This window comes from Onychostruthus taczanowskii, unplaced genomic scaffold, assembly GCF_017590055.1.
Source record: "Onychostruthus taczanowskii isolate IOZ18803 unplaced genomic scaffold, ASM1759005v1 scaffold6, whole genome shotgun sequence".
Classification (NCBI taxonomy): Eukaryota; Metazoa; Chordata; class Aves; order Passeriformes; family Passeridae; genus Onychostruthus; species Onychostruthus taczanowskii.
The window spans coordinates 1,812,776-1,830,124 of NW_024503679.1; the positions used below are offsets into that span (position 1 = coordinate 1,812,776).

General features: G+C 48.3%; 1 protein-coding gene and 1 long non-coding RNA gene across 3 annotated transcripts in view; one reads left to right on the forward strand and one right to left on the reverse strand.

The window, feature by feature from the left end:
* ZNF592 (zinc finger protein 592) overlaps positions 1-2,619 on the reverse strand; it is a 35,256-nt gene extending 32,637 nt beyond the window's left edge. For both annotated transcript variants that reach the window (XM_041418306.1, XM_041418305.1), the window contains exon 1: positions 1,903-2,619. The gene's annotated coding sequence lies outside the window, so the exon portion shown is untranslated. The remainder of the gene's footprint in view (positions 1-1,902) is intronic.
* A 5,875-nt stretch (positions 2,620-8,494) lies between these two features.
* LOC121343548 lies at positions 8,495-11,628 on the forward strand. The gene is made up of 3 exons (XR_005953720.1): positions 8,495-8,649; positions 10,765-10,887; positions 11,471-11,628. It is a non-coding gene; the product is annotated as an uncharacterized LOC121343548 (long non-coding RNA).
* The last annotated feature ends 5,721 nt before the right edge of the window (positions 11,629-17,349 follow it).

Here is a 17,349-nt window from a genome sequence, read left to right on the forward strand (position 1 = left end):
GAGGTACATGAAAACTGACAGCACAGAATTACTAGAACGTTTGTGTTCACTACTGTCAGGGATACTGGATTTACACTGTTAAACCAAAATATTTTTGAGTTGCTACAATACAGAGACTTCACAAACACTTAATGAGTCATTCTCGTAATATATTTTATTTAAGCCCCAAATTTATGTGAACTGGTGCATGTTGTACACAAGGGAGGGGAAAAAAAACAAAATGTGTCAACAGAACTAGCAGGGCACCAGTTCCTGCTTGGCAAGGAGCATCCACAGGCAAGGTGAGTCCTGCCACACTCGACTTGGGCTGCAACAATGCTGCCAAAGCTAGCAGCAAGCCAGGGAGACTGAGGGGGTGGCAGGATTCCAGGACAATGGGGAAGAACTGAGAGCAGAGGTGCAGGCAGAGAGCAGGACCATGGGACAAGGCAGAGGGAGAGAGAAAAGCCATCTGATGCCTTCCCAAAAGGGGCCTGATTTAAGGCTGCTGTTGCTGTCAACAATCCAGTTTACAAGTCTGTCAAGCATCACGTTCAAATCAAACAAAGCTCAACCCTTCTGGCCAGGCTGCTGGAATGGGGAACAACTCCTGGGCCAGGAGAAATCACTTGGAGTGGAACACAGGGACACAGTGGTCTTTGAGCTTTAGCTCAGCCGTTCCTCCAGACAAGTCCCAGAGGTGCTGCTTTGGTTAATCTACTGCAAAACACTCTGCAGAGATTTACTTGGCTTAAAAGTGGCTTGCTGTGGCTGAACTTAAACTCGTTCTTAAATTAAACCACAAATATGAAGGTCCACAGAGGGCTATGCAATAATTTGCAACCATGTCTCTCAAGGAATCACAGCTGGACATGAAATCCCTGGAAGCCCACATTATCCACACACTCCACATCCCCAGCACTTGATAAGGACTTTGGAAACAACACAGATTACAGCAGTTGGCAAAGGCATGGACCTGAAACTTCCCATTCCTTTGGGTGGGAAAAGTTGTACCAGCTGGGAGAGAGCTAGGCACCACGCAGCTCCTAAAATTTCTGGCACACAAATCCTTCTGCAAGGAAGACACTTCGTTCCATAACCTGGCATGACTGAGTTTTGCACAGAGAAAAATGAGCCTGCCAATCACTCTTGACCTTCCCCTTCCTACTCTGGAACACCTCTCTGCATCTGTTTTAAAATGAAAGACAAATCCCATCTATCTGCAGCATCTCAAAATATCCTTTACTAGGATGAAACCCTGCTTTTTCAGAAGGATTCGTGTTCATCTTTGAGTCTTATAAAACACTGTTTTACTGGCTTTGCAAATCATGAGGACACAAGTCTCTACCCAAGTCTTTCTCCACAGAACTGCATCTTAAACTCGTCATACACAAAGCTACACTTTCCCAGAATAAAGCAAGTTTTGACCCAGATTCTGGAGAATAAGTATGTTATCGACCAAAGTGATTTTTAAATAACATAAATTTAAACTTTTGACTTAACACTGTATACTTCTGATCATAGATAACAAAAAAAGGATATTGAAGGAAATTATGTAAACTAGCCTGTGAGGAAAGCTGAAAATAAAGACCATTGTCCTTATTCCATCATTCTTGTGCAAAGGACTGCACACCCAAGCTTGGGATCCAATGAAAACATGGAGGTTGAGACTTCCAAAGCAGTAGAAGAGGTGAAAAAAGTGAGCAAAGGAGAAGGACTTATAGAGTAAAGAGTGTATTTCAGTGTGCAAACTCAACCTCACTATAGCACATTTCTGCAGGAATCAGCAAACCTGGAAGGCTCCAAGCACCCAAAGAAGCCCTGGGGAAGGATGTCAAATCCCAGGGCCGTGTGCTGTGGATAAGCTTCAAAGTCAAGGAGAGGCACCACAGGAGCCACTTCCTCCACTCACTCCTTACAAACCTTTTGCTAGCGGTGCTATTCCCAGGGACTTCTCGAGACTGGGAGTAGATGCTCTGCAGCTTTCAGACTAGGGAGGAGGTTTGAGATTGCCACTTAATAGCGAAGCATGAAACCCCAGTTACACCAAGGAAATTAACCAGAGAATGGCTTGGGTTGGAAGGGGCCTTGATGACCATCTAGACATCCCGCTGTTCTAAGGGTTCAATCCCCTGCTGTACGGGATTATTTATCATGTACATTGCCATTACTAAATATTGGTAATTCTGCAAAACAACAGCGTAGAAGGGAAGACATCTGCCAAGGGCCGCTCAAGCCCGGCTGGCGTCTCCGGGAGGGGATGCAGAGACTGCATGACACTGGAATCCCACGGGAAGGCAGGGATGGCAGGGATAGCCGGGAAGCGCGGGGAAAGCAGGGCATGGGGGAAGAGGCCGTGTCAGGCTGCGGGGGAGGCACGGGGCAGCGGCAGCTGGCGAGGGCTAAACCGGAGGGCGGCTCAGCGGCAGGCGGGACCCGGGGCTGCAACACCCGTGAAAGTTTCATAAGCCCGGAGCGGCTCTCGGTGCGAACGGGGCCGCTGGGCTGGGGACTCGTCCGGCCCGTGGCACTCCCACACACACAGAGACGCACGCCCCCGCACACATGCACACACACACCGCCCCCATCCCACGCCGTCCCCACCCGAGACAAAGGCCGGCCCCGCCGCCCCCCGCGCTGACAGCCCCGCTCTCCCTCGGGGAGGCTCCTGACAGAGGTGTCCACGGGCCCGGCCCGGTCCCGCCGCCCCCTCACGCCGCCGAGGCCCCGCGCTCCCGCTGTTCTAAGGTTTCCGCACCAACACCTGCCCCGGGAGCGGCTCCCGCTGCAGTCCCCGCTCCGTGTCTCCAGCTCCTTCCTCGCCGTGTCCCACACTCGCGCAGCTGCGGTTTGCTCACAGTTACACCGATCGACCCGCTAATCTCTCATAAAGGCGAGGGCGAAGATGTGCGGAGCTCCAGGCTGGGGAGCCTCGCCCCGATCCCTGGGAAGGCGGCGGAGCCAGTAACCCCTGGAGCCGTTTGCAAACACAGCGACGACAAGGAGATGTCTGGGATCTGTCAGCACAGGTTGCAAAGGGCTTCCATCCCTGATGCCTTCTGCATGGAAATTACTAGAACGGTAGATTTAGATTAGAGGTTAGGGAGACATTCTTCCCCGTGGGGGTGGTGAGGCCTTCTTGGTTGCCCAGGGCAGCTGTGGCTGCCCCATCCCTGGAAGTGTCCCAGGCCAGGCTGGATGGCGCTTGGAGCACCCTGGGCTTGTGGAAGATGTCCCTGCCCATGGCAGGGTCTGGAACAGGATGGACTTTAGGGCCCTTTCCATTCTATGGCAGGTTCAGAGGATGAGGAGAGGGTCATGGATATTGTTTGTTCTCCACCCATGTGCAGTTCTGGGCTCCTCAGCACAAGAGAGACATGGACATACTGGAGAGAGTCCAGCGAGGTGCCATGGAGATGATGGAGTGGTTGAAGCACCTCCCCTGTAAGGAAAGGCTGAGAGAGTTGGGGCTGTTCATCCTATGGAACAGCAGAGTTGGGGAGGGCTCGTCCAGGTCTGCAAACACCTGCAGGGAGGGTGCAAAGAAGAAGGAGCCAGGTTCTTCCCAGTGGTGCCCAGTGCCAGGAGCAGAGGCCGTGGTGAGGCCTTCTTGGTTGCCCAGAGCAGCTGTGGCTGCCCCATCCCTGGAAGTGTCCCAGGCCAGGCTGGATGGCGCTTGGAGCACCCTGGGCTTGTGGAAGATGTCCCTGCCCATGGCAGGGTCTGGAACAGGATGGACTTTAGGGCCCTTTCCATTCTATGGCAGGTTCAGAGGATGAGGAGAGGGTCATGGATATTGTTTGTTCTCCACCCATGTGCAGTTCTGGGCTCCTCAGCACAAGAGAGACATGGACATACTGGAGAGAGTCCAGCGAGGTGCCATGGAGATGATGGAGTGGTTGAAGCACCTCCCCTGTAAGGAAAGGCTGAGAGAGTTGGGGCTGTTCATCCTATGGAACAGCAGAGTTGGGGAGGGCTCGTCCAGGTCTGCAAACACCTGCAGGGAGGGTGCAAAGAAGAAGGAGCCAGGTTCTTCCCAGTGGTGCCCAGTGCCAGGAGCAGAGGCCATGGGCACACACTGATCCACATCAGGAAATACCTTTTCCCTGTGATGGTAACCACGGGCTGGCTCAGGTTGCCCAGCGTGGCTGTGGAGTCTCCAACCTTGGAGGTGTTCAAAAGCAGTTGGGATTTTCTGAGCAGCCAGCATTAGCTGCCCCAGCTCGAGGCTGGACCAGACAACATCAGGAGTTTTTTTTCACCTTCAAGATTCTGAGATGCTGTGAAGCATTTTGTATCGAGGTGTAGATATGCACACTTCTATCATAATAAATAAACAGTATTTCTTGAGGTTGTCTTCCTATGAACTGACATTTTAACCATCTACCCCCAGCACCAGGCATACAGCATTGCTCATACTACATTTGTTTCTCATCTAGTTAAATAATTATTTTTTTCTTTGTCATCATGGGCAAAGAAAGTCTTTTTTCTAGCTGACACACATAGCATCACATCTTTGATTTCCAAATCAGTGTCATCACTTTTCTTCTTTTGGAGGCGATAGCCAGTTTCCAAAAACGAGCAAAAGGACAAAAGGAGTCACAAACAGAAAACATTTTCAAAATTGCAACTGTTACCTCTAATTTTAGCACATGTCTATGAAAACCTCTAAATTGTATCTAGTAAGAGAGCTGACATTTGTTACACAATTCACTAAGAGCTGTCACAGTCCTGAACAAGTTGTAGCTTGTCGGAAAGCTGTGGTAATTTGAAGGATTGTGATAATTAAGAAATGTAATGCCAATGGGAATTTATCTCCATCCCTCAGATGGCCCAGGAGGAGAGACAGCCTTGGAGTGGCCGGGGTCCCTTCCTCAAGACAGCAGATACACAAAATGCTCTAAGGAAAGTCTCTGTCTTTCAGCATGACCTAAAAACCACCTTCCTTTTCTTATTTGTAGTCCAGTGTGGTGATTTGACAAATCTGGAAGCAAAACATCTTCCTCCTCTTTGTTTTTCTTTTAAAATTTAAGGTTGTCCCTTTAGGCTTGTTTTGTAAAGGTTGTGGAATCCCCACCCCTGGAAGTATCCAAGGCTGGACAGGTCTTGGAGCACCCTGATCTAGCAGAAGGTGTCCCTGTCCATGACAGGGGTGCGGAATGGGATGAGCTTTAAGGTCCTTTCCAACCCAAACCAGTCTGGGATTCTGTGATGTAATGTGGAAAAGACAAAAGCTGTTGATCTAAGGAGACAAGGTACAGAGCAGCCCTCTGCACCTGGGAGGTGCTGAGGCCTGCATGGAGAGCAACATTGGTGGGACCCACTGGTGGCACCTCAGAGAGGGAAACCCCTGGATGAAACACCCTCAAGCTACATCTAGCTACATGTGAGACCTTAACTTTTAATTCTTAACCTGCTTGGGGTAGTTGGTTCTTGCTTTTTAGCTGGGGGAAATGGTTCTTCCCAGGTGCCGATGTGTTGAAAAGCGTATGGAGGCAGGCAGGTTGGCAGGGACAGTGAGACCCATTTTATTTTTAATAACAAACATTACAAAGTCTTGAGCATTCATGTCTAAGCAACTGTCAGTTTTCACATCAGCGATTCATTTGTTTCTGCCAGACGTCTATGTTGTAGTAAATTACCTTGAGCTGGTTGCAAAACTTGCCTGTTACAAAACTGTAATTAATGTTTCAGAAACTCGGGGGAAGATTTGTTATTGGCAGGGTGAGTATGAATCCCCAGACACAAACATTCCTCTAAGATAACACCGTAGCCCTTGGTGTTACCGACACACACACAAAAAGTGGTGTAACTTAAACCAGGGTAATTAATTACACAGATGTCTTCTGTATACAATTAAAACCATTTACAGCTATCACTTTGGCTTTTTGGTCTCCCTCACTCCCTGCCCTCTTCATTGTCCCAAACTGTTTTTTTCTGTCTTTTTCCTTATTGATACAAATATTGATGAGCTGGTGCATGTCTTCACTGAAGATCCCTCTGTACAACCACTGATCCAACACAAACACAGGAAAACCTGCCTCTACCTCACATCCATCCTCACTCAGCACTACTTGTAGTGGTTGTGATACGCCCTTGCAGTGATGGAGCCCTGACCTTAAATTCCTGAGTCAAATCTAAGACAACAAAGCCAGGTATCCCAGCGAGTTTGGGAACAGGAATAAGTACCATAATGTGGCAAGATCCCAAGAGAGAAGGACTGTTTCATGACTTAACATGCTTCTGAATCCCATTTGTTGGAATTTGGTGGATTCCCAGTTGGAGACATGATGAGATTTCTTGCAGGGAGATTGCAGTCAATCCCTGCTGAAATGCCAAGATGCACGTTGCCCATATCAGCTTTATCTGGTGCAATACCAGACCCATTCTACTACTCGACCAGGAGACCAGCAGAATAACTTCCAGACAGCCAGTTTTCTTCACCATGGGAACTGCAGGCTCCAGACAATATGGACATGCTCCAAGGCCTGGGCAAGCAAGGACCCTCTGTGCAATCCTCTGAGCTGACAGCAGAGCCCCGGGCTTTGTGTGGCTCTGCCCAAGAAGAGCTGACATGAGCACTTAAGGGGCTCCTCATGGCTGCTGAACATGAGTGGGATTCACAGTGACCCCTCTCCTTCTCCAGCTGCCTCTGAACAGAGTCACTCCCACTCTCCAGCCTATGGCAAGAGAGCCTTCTCAAGACCCTCTCCTAATGAAGCAATGTCTCCAGTGGCTGCAGTGCCCATTCCCTCTCCTAATGAAGCAATGTCTCCAGTGGCTGCAGTGTCCATTCCCTCTCCTGATGAAGCAATGTCTCCAGTGGCTGCAGTGCCCATTCCCTCTCCTGATGAAGCAATGTCTCCTGGGTCTGCAGTGTCCATTCCCTCTCCTGATGAAGCAATGTCTCCAGTGGCTGCAGTGTCCATTCCCTCTCCTGATGAAGCAATGTCTCCAGTGGCTGGGGAGCACCATGATTTCCCCATACATTTCCCAGGGTGACAAGGGCTTGAGCTGTTCTTGCCTTTGTGCCTCCACTTGCCCCATGTGATGGCAGTGGGATGGCTCTGTGAAGCAGAGAGAACTGATCCAGGCTGGTAAAGCTCTTCAGGGAAGAAATTAGACTTTGAATCATCCCTCATCATAGAATCATGGACTCATTTTGGCTGGAAAGGCCCTCTAAGATCATTGAGTCCAACCATTAATGCAGCACTGCCATGTTCACCACTGAACCATGTCCCCAGGTGCCACATCCACTTATGTTTAAATCCTTCCAGGGGTGGGGACTCCACCACTGCCCTGGGCAGCTGAGTCAGTGCCTGAACATCCTTCCAATGAATAACATTTCCTTAATATCCAACCTAAACCTTCCCTAATACAACTAGAAGCCATTTCCTCTTGTCATCCTGGGAGCAGAGCCCAAGCCCCTGTCCCCTCCTGTCAGGAGTTGTGCAGAGCCAGAAGGTCCCTCCTGAGCCTCCTTTTCTCCAGCTGAGCCCCCCCAGCTCCCTCAGCTGCACCTGCTGCTGCAGACCCTTCCCCAGCTCCATTCCCTTCTCTAGACGTGCTCCAGGCCCTCAATATTTTGTCATGAGGGACCCAGAACTGCTCCCAGGATTCAAGTTCAGTTTACACTTAGTCTTACAAGTGGTTGTTTGGGCAAAAACAAAGACTGAGGTACTTGACTCCCAGGTGGGACCCAGCTGGAGGGACAGCTGCTTGGGTAGAGGAACCACAGCCCACATTGCTCCTGGAAATTCTCCCAAACTTTGGTAAAAAATTTAAACAAAAGCTTGAGAAAATTGCAGGAAAAATAATTCCATAAGGGTGTCTGTCTTAAACTGCCAGTGGCTCACTTCAAACAGTATCAGTGCAGTTGTATCTTGAAAAACTTCCCCAAGAAAGCTCGAGAAATTGCTTTGCACTCTCACAAAAAGAGGAATGGGATTGGCACAAGTCAGTACACGGCACAGGTGTAGCTGAGGGGTGAATGGAATGTTTTTCCCAACAGGAGGAACAGGCAGGCAGCATGACCATGTTTAAGGTAAGGTGGGAAAGAAGAGGTCAGTAGATTAAATTCGTCTGCTTCAAATTATCACACAGAGCTAGGAGAGGTATTTATCAGAACATATCAATATATTTCCAGATGTTAAACAAGGATTAAGGGCAACATAGCCCCAAAACAAGGGGCTAATGTACAGAAGCTAATTCCACTACTAGAATAAGGATAAAATAGCTCAGAAATTAGGGGTTCTGGTGCACAGGCCCTTCCCCTCACCCCCCCAACCTGTGCCACTCCTTCCCTAGCACTTGCATACTTAAATACCCTTCTTCATGCTTCTGGTTGTTGAAATGACCTCTGGCACTTTCCCAGGTGCTCACAAGGAGCCCTGCTGATCCTGCCCATGGTGTAGTTAAAAGGTCATGGGGGACTGGGAAGCATCTGAGCAATTTTCTATGGAGCTGGGTGTGAGTGGGGTGGGTCCAACCCCAGGCAGGGCAGCACATTCTCAGGCTTTATTCCACAAGTTGTGCTGAGGAGCTGGATTTTAAACTGTTCCCAGTCTGGGGCAGAGGCTTTTCTTCATAACTAGGGACAAGAGGATAACTAGGAACCAGAGGATTTTTCTTCTTGCTCTCCAAACCTTCAAGTTTCTAGGAATCCCACAGGTGAGGCAAAAAAATCCTCTGTGTTTGTCTTGCATTTGACTTATTAATGTCATACTAATGGCATACTAATGCATTTGGATCAGGAACTGGGATCCACCCTGAGGAAATCAGGGCACTCTGCTGCTCTCACTCCCTGGGTAATCCTTCCACCAAGCTCTCAGCCAAGGGAAAGACCAGCACCTTGGAAAAACTGCTAAATTTTCAATTTGGTTTCGATTTTGTTAACACAAATGTCTTGGCTTCTACTTTGTGTCTTGCACTGTTTCACATATGAGGGCAGAGCCCCCCGTACCTACTGCAGGGGGATAAAAAAGAAAAGTCAGTGCAGCTTCAGCCTCCTACATGTCCTGTGCCTCCTGCATCACCTCTGCCTCTACTTATTGCACCTGCACCTCCTCTTCCTCCTGCATTTCCTGTGCCTCCTGCATCTTCTCTCCCTGCTGTGTTGCCTCTCATTCCTGCCTTGCCTTTGGCCCCTGTTCACCTTTAGTTCTGCCCCTCTGCCCAATGGGGCAGCCCGTACTGGTACCACACAGGACACAGTTCCATGCCCCTGGGAAAGACCTTCTGAGACTGGCTGGAATCAATCAGCAGGAATTACTCCCCTGGAGAGGTCACAGTTGTCAGCCACATGTTGTGGGGCTGCAGCTCCTGAGAAGCAGTATTAGATGCAATATCAAGTTCCTAAACGTTAGAAAGTCATAGAATCCCAGAATGGTTTGGGTTGGAAGGACCTTAAAGCTCATTCTGCTCCACCTGCTGTGGGGGGCAGGGACACCTTCCACTAGACCAGGTTGCTCCAAGCCCCATCAGTGCACAGGGTATCGTAAGAAGTGCAGGGTTCTGAATACTTTTTGTTCAAATCAAGCTTTGAGAGAAAAGAAAAAAGATAGGAAACTACAAGGGGGTGTGACAAATGGGCTTTTCAGGAATGAAAAAAAAAATTATAAGATTTGTTAAGAAGAAAATTCTTTTTATGCCTTAAAAACATGACAGACGATGCTGAGAAAGCACTGTAATGGCACAGTCAAAAGTCATCTGAAAATGAAGTTTTCCATTGTGGGCCTCCTTTGACCCCATTAACTGCAGACATTAGAGCATTTCACGTCCTTTTTTTATCCTGTTAGGCATCCATGGGGCCTCAGTTAAGCTGGGCTGTCACTCAGGACAATGAGCAATGGGCTGTGGTGGCTCTGATGTGTCAGCAAAAGATGTTTAACTGTAGGAGAAACAAATGTCTCTGGTCTTCAAGAAACAATTTTCCAAAGGTTGAACTCGTATTGACTCATGCCACTGTAGCAGAGAAATGCACTCGGCACTCTCATCCCAGCCTACCGGGAATCAGCAGCATTTCCTGTGAGGGAAAACAGTGGAGAGGAGCCAGGAATGAATAAGCAGCCTCATTGCATTGTGGATCATAAAACCTCTTCCTATGAAAGGGCTAAGCAGGGCTTGTTAAAGCATTGATGAAGCCAGAGAATAAAATTACAATGAGGTATACAGGAAAATTATAACCTCCAGGTAGGTAAGTAGGTTGAGGTAGGAAGGAAACAGGTAATAAAGGAACTGGCCTCTTTGGGAGGTATATGTCATCTTCTCCTGGAGCACCTTTCCATGTCATAGAGTACCCAGTGAAGAAATCTCTCCTGATATCCAACCCAAACCTCCCCTGCTGCAACTTGAGGCCATTTGCTCTGGTCCTACTGCTGTATGTCACATTCCTCAAGAAGGATGTGCATCACACCAGGACCTCAGAAAGAGCTTCTGCACTTCTGCCCATGAGACAGGGACCACGTGTCTTTGTTCCCACCACTGAAATGGCCTGAAGGAAGCCACTGGAGTTTGCTGGTGTGCTGGAGGGCTGTGATGTGTTTCTGAATGTCCTGTGGGAGGAGTTGAGCTGGGCTGATGCCAAACCATGGCAATGGATGAGCATTAAATAGGGACTTACTTTGTCTCAGGGTCCTATGGCCGGCAGCAAAAACATGGTGAGTGACTCCCCAGTGTGAACCTAGACAAGATCAACCTTTCGATGCTGTGAAATCCTGCAAGAATTTGTTTTAATTAGTGAAATTTGTTGGCAATGGTACCTACAAGCAACAGTTTTTCTTCTAGTCAGAGAAGAAGAGGAAGTGAGAAGATGAGAGGGAAAACAACATGGTGGCACTGAGGCAGTGGAAACAAGGAGGGGGAAGAGGAGCTTCGAGTGTTGGAGCTGAGAATCCTCTGCAGGCCGTGGTAAAGACTGTGTTAAAACAAACTGTCCCTCTGTAACGCATTAAGTCCACAGGGGATGCAGAGATCCACTCACAGCCCATGGGAAAAGTGCTCACACCAGAGAGGGTGGATGCCAGAGGAAGCTGGGATCCAGCGGGAAACCCAAATGAAGAGAGAAGGCTTCTGCTTCCAGAGAGAGAGAGGGCCCTTGCTCCCAAACTAGAGCAGCCTATCCCTAGGGGAGTGCACCCCATGGATGAGTGACCCACACCACAGCAGTTTTGGAAACGCTGTTTGTCCGTGGGAGGGACCCCATGGCATAGCAGGGACAAGACTCCTGTCCCTGAGCAAACAAAAGACCTCAAGTGACAAACTGACCAAAACTCCCAGGCCTTGTCTCCCTGTGCTGTTGCTGGGAAACAGGAAAGGGCTGGGTGGAAAAAAGGTGTTTCAAAAGCTTATTTTACTTCACATTATCCTCTTCTGATTGCTAATAATAAATTTACTTAATACCTTTAAATTTGAACCCGTTTTGCCCTTAGTGTTTTTTCTCATAGCCTTTATCTCAACTCATGAGCCCTTTGTTAAATTTTTTCCCTCTCAGCTGCCCAGCTCTCTGTAACAAGAGAAGTGAATGACTTTTGTGGGTGCCTGGTGTTTGGCCAGTGTTCAACCACAACAGAGTGAAAGACATCCAAGACCCAAGGAACTCTAGACCCTGACAACACAGGCATGCAGACCACTTAGAAGGATTGATCTTATGCTTTCAATAAATCTTCTCTTCTGCCCAAAATCCTTCCATTCCCCCCCCACCCCGGACTGATTGCAATTTTCAGCCTGTTTTTTGGTGTTCTCCATTACATCCTTGGCAGAACTGTTCCAAGCCAGTGCAAAGGCTGGACCCTCCAGCTGAGATGTCACTTTTGATGCAAAGTGATTAACTTTGACATTACCATTTCACAAGCCCAATGTTTCATTCAAGGACTATAGCACAAAAGAGCTGAAGAAGTGCGTGTATCCAGAATTAGGGCCCTGGCACAGGTTGCCCCATGCCTGGAATTGTCCAAGGTCAAGTTGGACAGAGCTTGGAGCAACCTGGGATAGTGAAGGTGTCTCTGTCCATGGCAGGGGGTGGAACAAGATGAGCATGAAGGTCCCTTCCAACTAAACCAGTCTGTGATTGTGATTCACGGAAATTCAAGTGCAGGCTGGGGCTTCTCCCTGCCCACAGTGGAGCTGGAGCCTGGTCTGTGGTTACAGCTGAGGGTCATTCTGCTTCTTCTTGTCATTTTGGCCAGCACAGTGACTCCACGGCCTGCAGGAGAGGGAGACTGGGGGCAGGCAGTGTCATGGGGAGCCCAGCAGTGATGCCAGTGTGATGGTCTGTGCAGGTGGGCACCCAGGAGGCTGCACAGCTCTCAGCAGGCTCAGGAGGGGCTCCAGGGGCTCCATTATACCAGCAGTGCACTCAGAAAGGCTATCCCCAAACTGGAAATGGTGTGCTAGTGATTAAATTGCAGATTTAATTGCACATTTAATCCCTAATTATCACAGATGCCAGAGAGATGTTTTTAAAAGGATGTGAGAAACTCAACAGCTGTTGAATTTGCACAGCCAACGTGCATGAAAAAGCCCCATGGGCAGGAGAACACAGTTCTCCCAGAGGAGCTGCTCTGCTCTGCCTCTGACCTCCCAGGCATGACCCTCCAGGGACACCTGCAAAATAACCTCAAAAAAGAGAATTACAACTTTCAGTAATGCAATGTGCCATTTGTATCTCCACCAAACACAAGGGAGGCACCACCTTCTCTGCCTCTACTCTTGGCTAAATGCTTTTGTATTCCACAGGCAGTGACAACCACCTTCTCTTTCCAGCTGTGAAAGATGCAAACCTGCTGGCTCAGCTAACCTGCCCCCTGCTCTCCAGGAACAATTTCTTCTTCCTCTCTAATTACTCCATCTATTAACACAATAGAATTAGGCTAAGAAGGATTTTTCCTTGTGAGAGTGGTGAGACCCTGGCACAGGTTGCCCAGAGAAGTTGTGGCTGCCCCATCCCTGGAAGTGCTCAAGGCCCAGTTAGATGAGCCACGGCTGGAGTTCCCTGCTGAGAACCAATTCTTGCTGATGTTTCCCTTGTTAGAAATGATGACAGGCTGCCTTGGGCTACATTGGTGCTCTGCTTTGCTCTGGAAAGCAGGGAGGTTATCAGGCCACCACAAGCTCCCTGCACAACATTGGAGCTGTTTGGGACACAAGATTTAGCAAAAAAAACCCCAAAACCTGGAGAAAAGACCAGTAACAACAAAAAAGCAGAGGAAATCATGGGCTTGGGAGGTCCTTCCCAGAGGACAGAGTGAGTGGAACATTATTTCTGTATTTCTCTGCACCATGAATGGTTTCTTACCCAGAAATTCACTGCTGCACAGAGGGCAGCAAAGGTCCCTCTGGACTGGAGGCTGCAAAGGGGCTGTGCCACACCCTGAGCTCCTCTCTGTGCAGCCTGGCACAGCCCACAGGCAGGGGCCTCCAGGGAAGGACACGAGCAGTGCCCCAGGGGTGCAAGCACTGCTGCACACACAGCTCAGGAGCTTGTTGGACCCGTGGGTGCAGCTCCTGACCTGCAAAATACACAAGGGCATAAAACATGCACATCAAACCTTGCCAGACTCCCAGAGCACTCCGACACCCCAGCTCTCCTCCAGACCTCTAAAATCACAGGCACATTTACATTCCTAGGGAAGCTTCCACAAAAAAAGCAGTCCAAGGACTTCCCAGAGGATCACCTGAAAAGATGCAGAAGCATCAAACACCTGAAGGTAAAAGCAGTCATTAAAAAGGCATAAACAAAGGGCATCATGATTGTTTTGCCATGTCTCCAGACTTGAAAGGAGGCTGAAATAACCTTTATATAATCCCATTAGCATTTTCCAGTGAATACAAGGCATTTTAGGAGGCTGAACAATATCTTTTCTTATCATCCATAAAGGTTAAAGGTATTTATCTGATTTAATATTTTATAATTTAATGTTAAGTGACACAGAAGAATAATGCAGGCAGGCCAAGAGGTGGCTGCAGTGACACAGCAGAAGCCACTCTCTGCTCTTCCAGCAATGCCCATTGGCCTGGGCATGAGACAGGTTTGGGAACAACATCCCTTGACCACCAGCTCTTCAGAAAAGTGGATTTTGTGCTGTGCCCTGCTGTGGTGAGGACCCCAGCTGCCAAGGTCAGCTCCCCCACACCTACAACACTGCCACTTGACCCTATTGCAGTGTCACATTTGCAGAAGCTGGTGCTCTACCATCACATTCCAGGGGATGAAACATTTTATAGAATCATAGGATCACGGAATTATTAAGGTTGGAGAAACCCTGTAAGATCATTGAGTCCAGCTGCCAGGTTCACCACTAGACCATGTCCCCAAGTGCCACATCCACGTTTTTTGAACACTTCCAGGGATGGTGATGCCACCACTGCCCTGGGCAACCTGTGCCAATGCCTGATCACTTTTTCTGTGAAGGACTTTTCCCCATAATCCAGTCTAAACTTTCCCCTGGTACAACTTGAGTCAGTTTCCTCTCATCCTATCCCTTGTTCCATGAGAGCAGTGCTCAATCCCCAGCTGGCTGCACCCTCCTGTCAGGGAGTCATGGAGCACAAAAAGGCCCCCTCTGAGCCTCCTTTCTCTGGGCTGAGCCCCCCCAGCAGCTCCAGACCCTTTCCCAGCTCTGGACACGCTCCAGCCCCTCCATGTCAGTCTTGGGGTGAGGCTCTCTTGCAGTGCCTGTATCTCCAGCCTGCCTGTCCTCTGTCCTTTCCCTTGTCAGGAACACAGCCTTGACCAAACTGCTCCATCCTCCATGGAGGGAAGGAGTGAGAGAAGAGGGAAGGTGTAGGGGTTTGGTCTCAAAAACAGGTTCCAATTCCCAGGAGGACCCAAGGCAGGCACCAATGCTCTCCACAGTGGTGACTTTGAATCTGGGGGAGCAGCAGGTCAGGACCAGCACCCCTCTCTGGGACTGCCCCATCTCTCATGGGGCAGGTGGGGAGCAGATGCCCCATTTCTCCCGCCCTGCAGTCCTTGAGTATTGCCTGTTTTTCATCTCTGGTAGGGAATGGAAAGTGCCCCATTTCTTCAGCCCTGCAGTCCTTGAGTAAGTATTGCCTGTTTTTCATCTCTGGTAGGGAATGGAAATGAGGAGGTTATTCTCTGCTGAAACATTCTGGAAAAGTCAGAGCTGAAATCTCTCACTTTTCTCTTCCATCTGTTTATTTTTACCACTTAATAACACGTCTGTCTCGTCAACTATTCCTGACACTGTGGCAAGAAAATTCAACTCAGTGAAGACAGATTTATCAAAGAGACATTAGCTCTTCCTTACTGTGTGACACCACGTCAGCTCTTCTCCTGCACATGAAGTCTGGTCTGTAATTTCAAAGTGTGCCTTCTATCTCTTTGAGGGGGTGATATGACCAATATATTTGAAATTGTTGCTTGTTATGTGAAAGGTTATCCAAACTGTGAAGATAAGAAGCAATTTCAAGTGCTTCAAGGAGTCTCCTTTTTTTGATGTGTTTTTCTCTTCACTGCCACATGATGTTACAGACCTAATTTCAAGAGATTAGTAACAATTGCAAAACAGTCATTGAAATAATCTGTGATAGAGGACAGAACTCTGGGACAGCATGAGAAGTCTGTGCTATCAGTAATTTCTCACCATTAATAAGAAAATCATGGTCTGCAAGCTCCACAGTGACACCAGACCTGCTCCTGCTTCCCCAGGAGGAGCCCAGGTCTCTGCAGAGGTGCCTGAATGAAGGTCAGCAGTGTGAATCTCCTCATGAGTCACCCCAGGTTTATCAGCTTGACAGTGGATGGCTTCACTCACTCACCCCTTTTGTTTCAAACTGTGCTCCTGGCTTCATTCCTGAACCATCCACCTGATGGGGAGGCCTGGAAGAACTGAATCTGAACAATGTGACATTTTCAAATGAACTCTTTTACCACTTTTTCCTTATTTTCTTGCCCTGCCATGAGTTTTGTTTTATAAGTTTTGAATCCAGCTAAGCTGAACCAATGTCCTTGTTTGCTTTTTGGACAGGGAGCAGGGATATTTCACTGAAACTGAATCTTGAAACTCTCAGTTTGGTGTTCAGAATCCCTTAGGACACATGCATTCTTCTGGGCATATTTTGGTAGCACAACCACAGCGTTGGTTGGGAGGGAAATACTCCAAATTTCTGTTGGAAGCAGGACAGTTGCCAGCACTGGGAAAGGAGAGCAGAGCTGTGGATGTCTCCATGTGGAAAACATGATGGATAAAGTCTGTGTGACACACTGGCTGTGAGAGCAGCACCTGGGTTTAAAGATTCCCTCCTCACTAGACCGAGCCTGTCTCTCCCATTTCTGCCTTGTGCATGGTCCTGTTGTGCTCAGAGGAAGCTGACTTCCAGTAGCTGGTGTTCCAGAAGCAACCCTCAGCACTTCAGAAAACAGGTGATTGCCATATTCCATCAGTTCACAAGATCATCCTCTTCACTCCTTGTCCACATGAAAGGCAGCATTAACTTCTAGAGAACCTGTCCTTTGGGAAGCTCCTTCCTTCCTGGGAGTGAATGGCTCCTGAATGCCTTCAGGATCTCTCCTGCCTGTATGAGAAACTACTTCTAAAAAACAGGGAAAGAAGACTAAAACCATGTTGTTGAATCTTGGAATTCCCCTGTGTGTCACTCTACATGTTTTAATACACTGCAAGCACATTCCATCAACAGCACTCTGCCCCTAATGTGGGGTAAGAAATGATCTGGCAGGTTCTGTACACCATGGAAAACACCTCTTATTGCAGAAAGTAAGGAGAACCCACCAGCTTCTGAAGAGTAAATTCAGATTTACATCTGTGAGGGAGAAGGATTTGTCCCAAAAAGATGGAAAGAGTTAAGTGAGCTGGTAAATGAAATTACTCAATATTGCCCCATACTGATTTTTTTCCCCCTAGAAACACCTCCTGAAATGAAGGACCTGTCTTGTGTTTCTTTCTCTCTTTGGTTGAGGCTGGAGTGTGGCTGACATGAGACAAATCCACCTTTACCTTCCCTTGATCACAAAAAATGCCAACTGAAAAGAAACCTTCAGGAATGTGCTGCCAGCAGAAGGGTGCCAGGCTGGGGTGGATCTGCCATGCACGTGTAACACAGCTCCTGACTGCACTTGGGCCCAGGATTTTCCAGTAACAGACTAAAATGTCCAAGATTCCCTGATTCCTCTGATTTTCACTGCCTTGTTTTCTCAATCCTTTTGGGTACACTTGCCTTGTTTTGTCAGAACTGCCAAACCTCAGCAAATAAACAGAGAACTGCATCCCAAATGAATTCTGTAGCAGAAGAACATATCAGGCTGTTGTCCAAGGTCCTTTCCTTCAACACATCTGCATTAGCAGAGAGGAAAAGAAGGGCATCTATCTAAAAATAAAAGTATTGAAT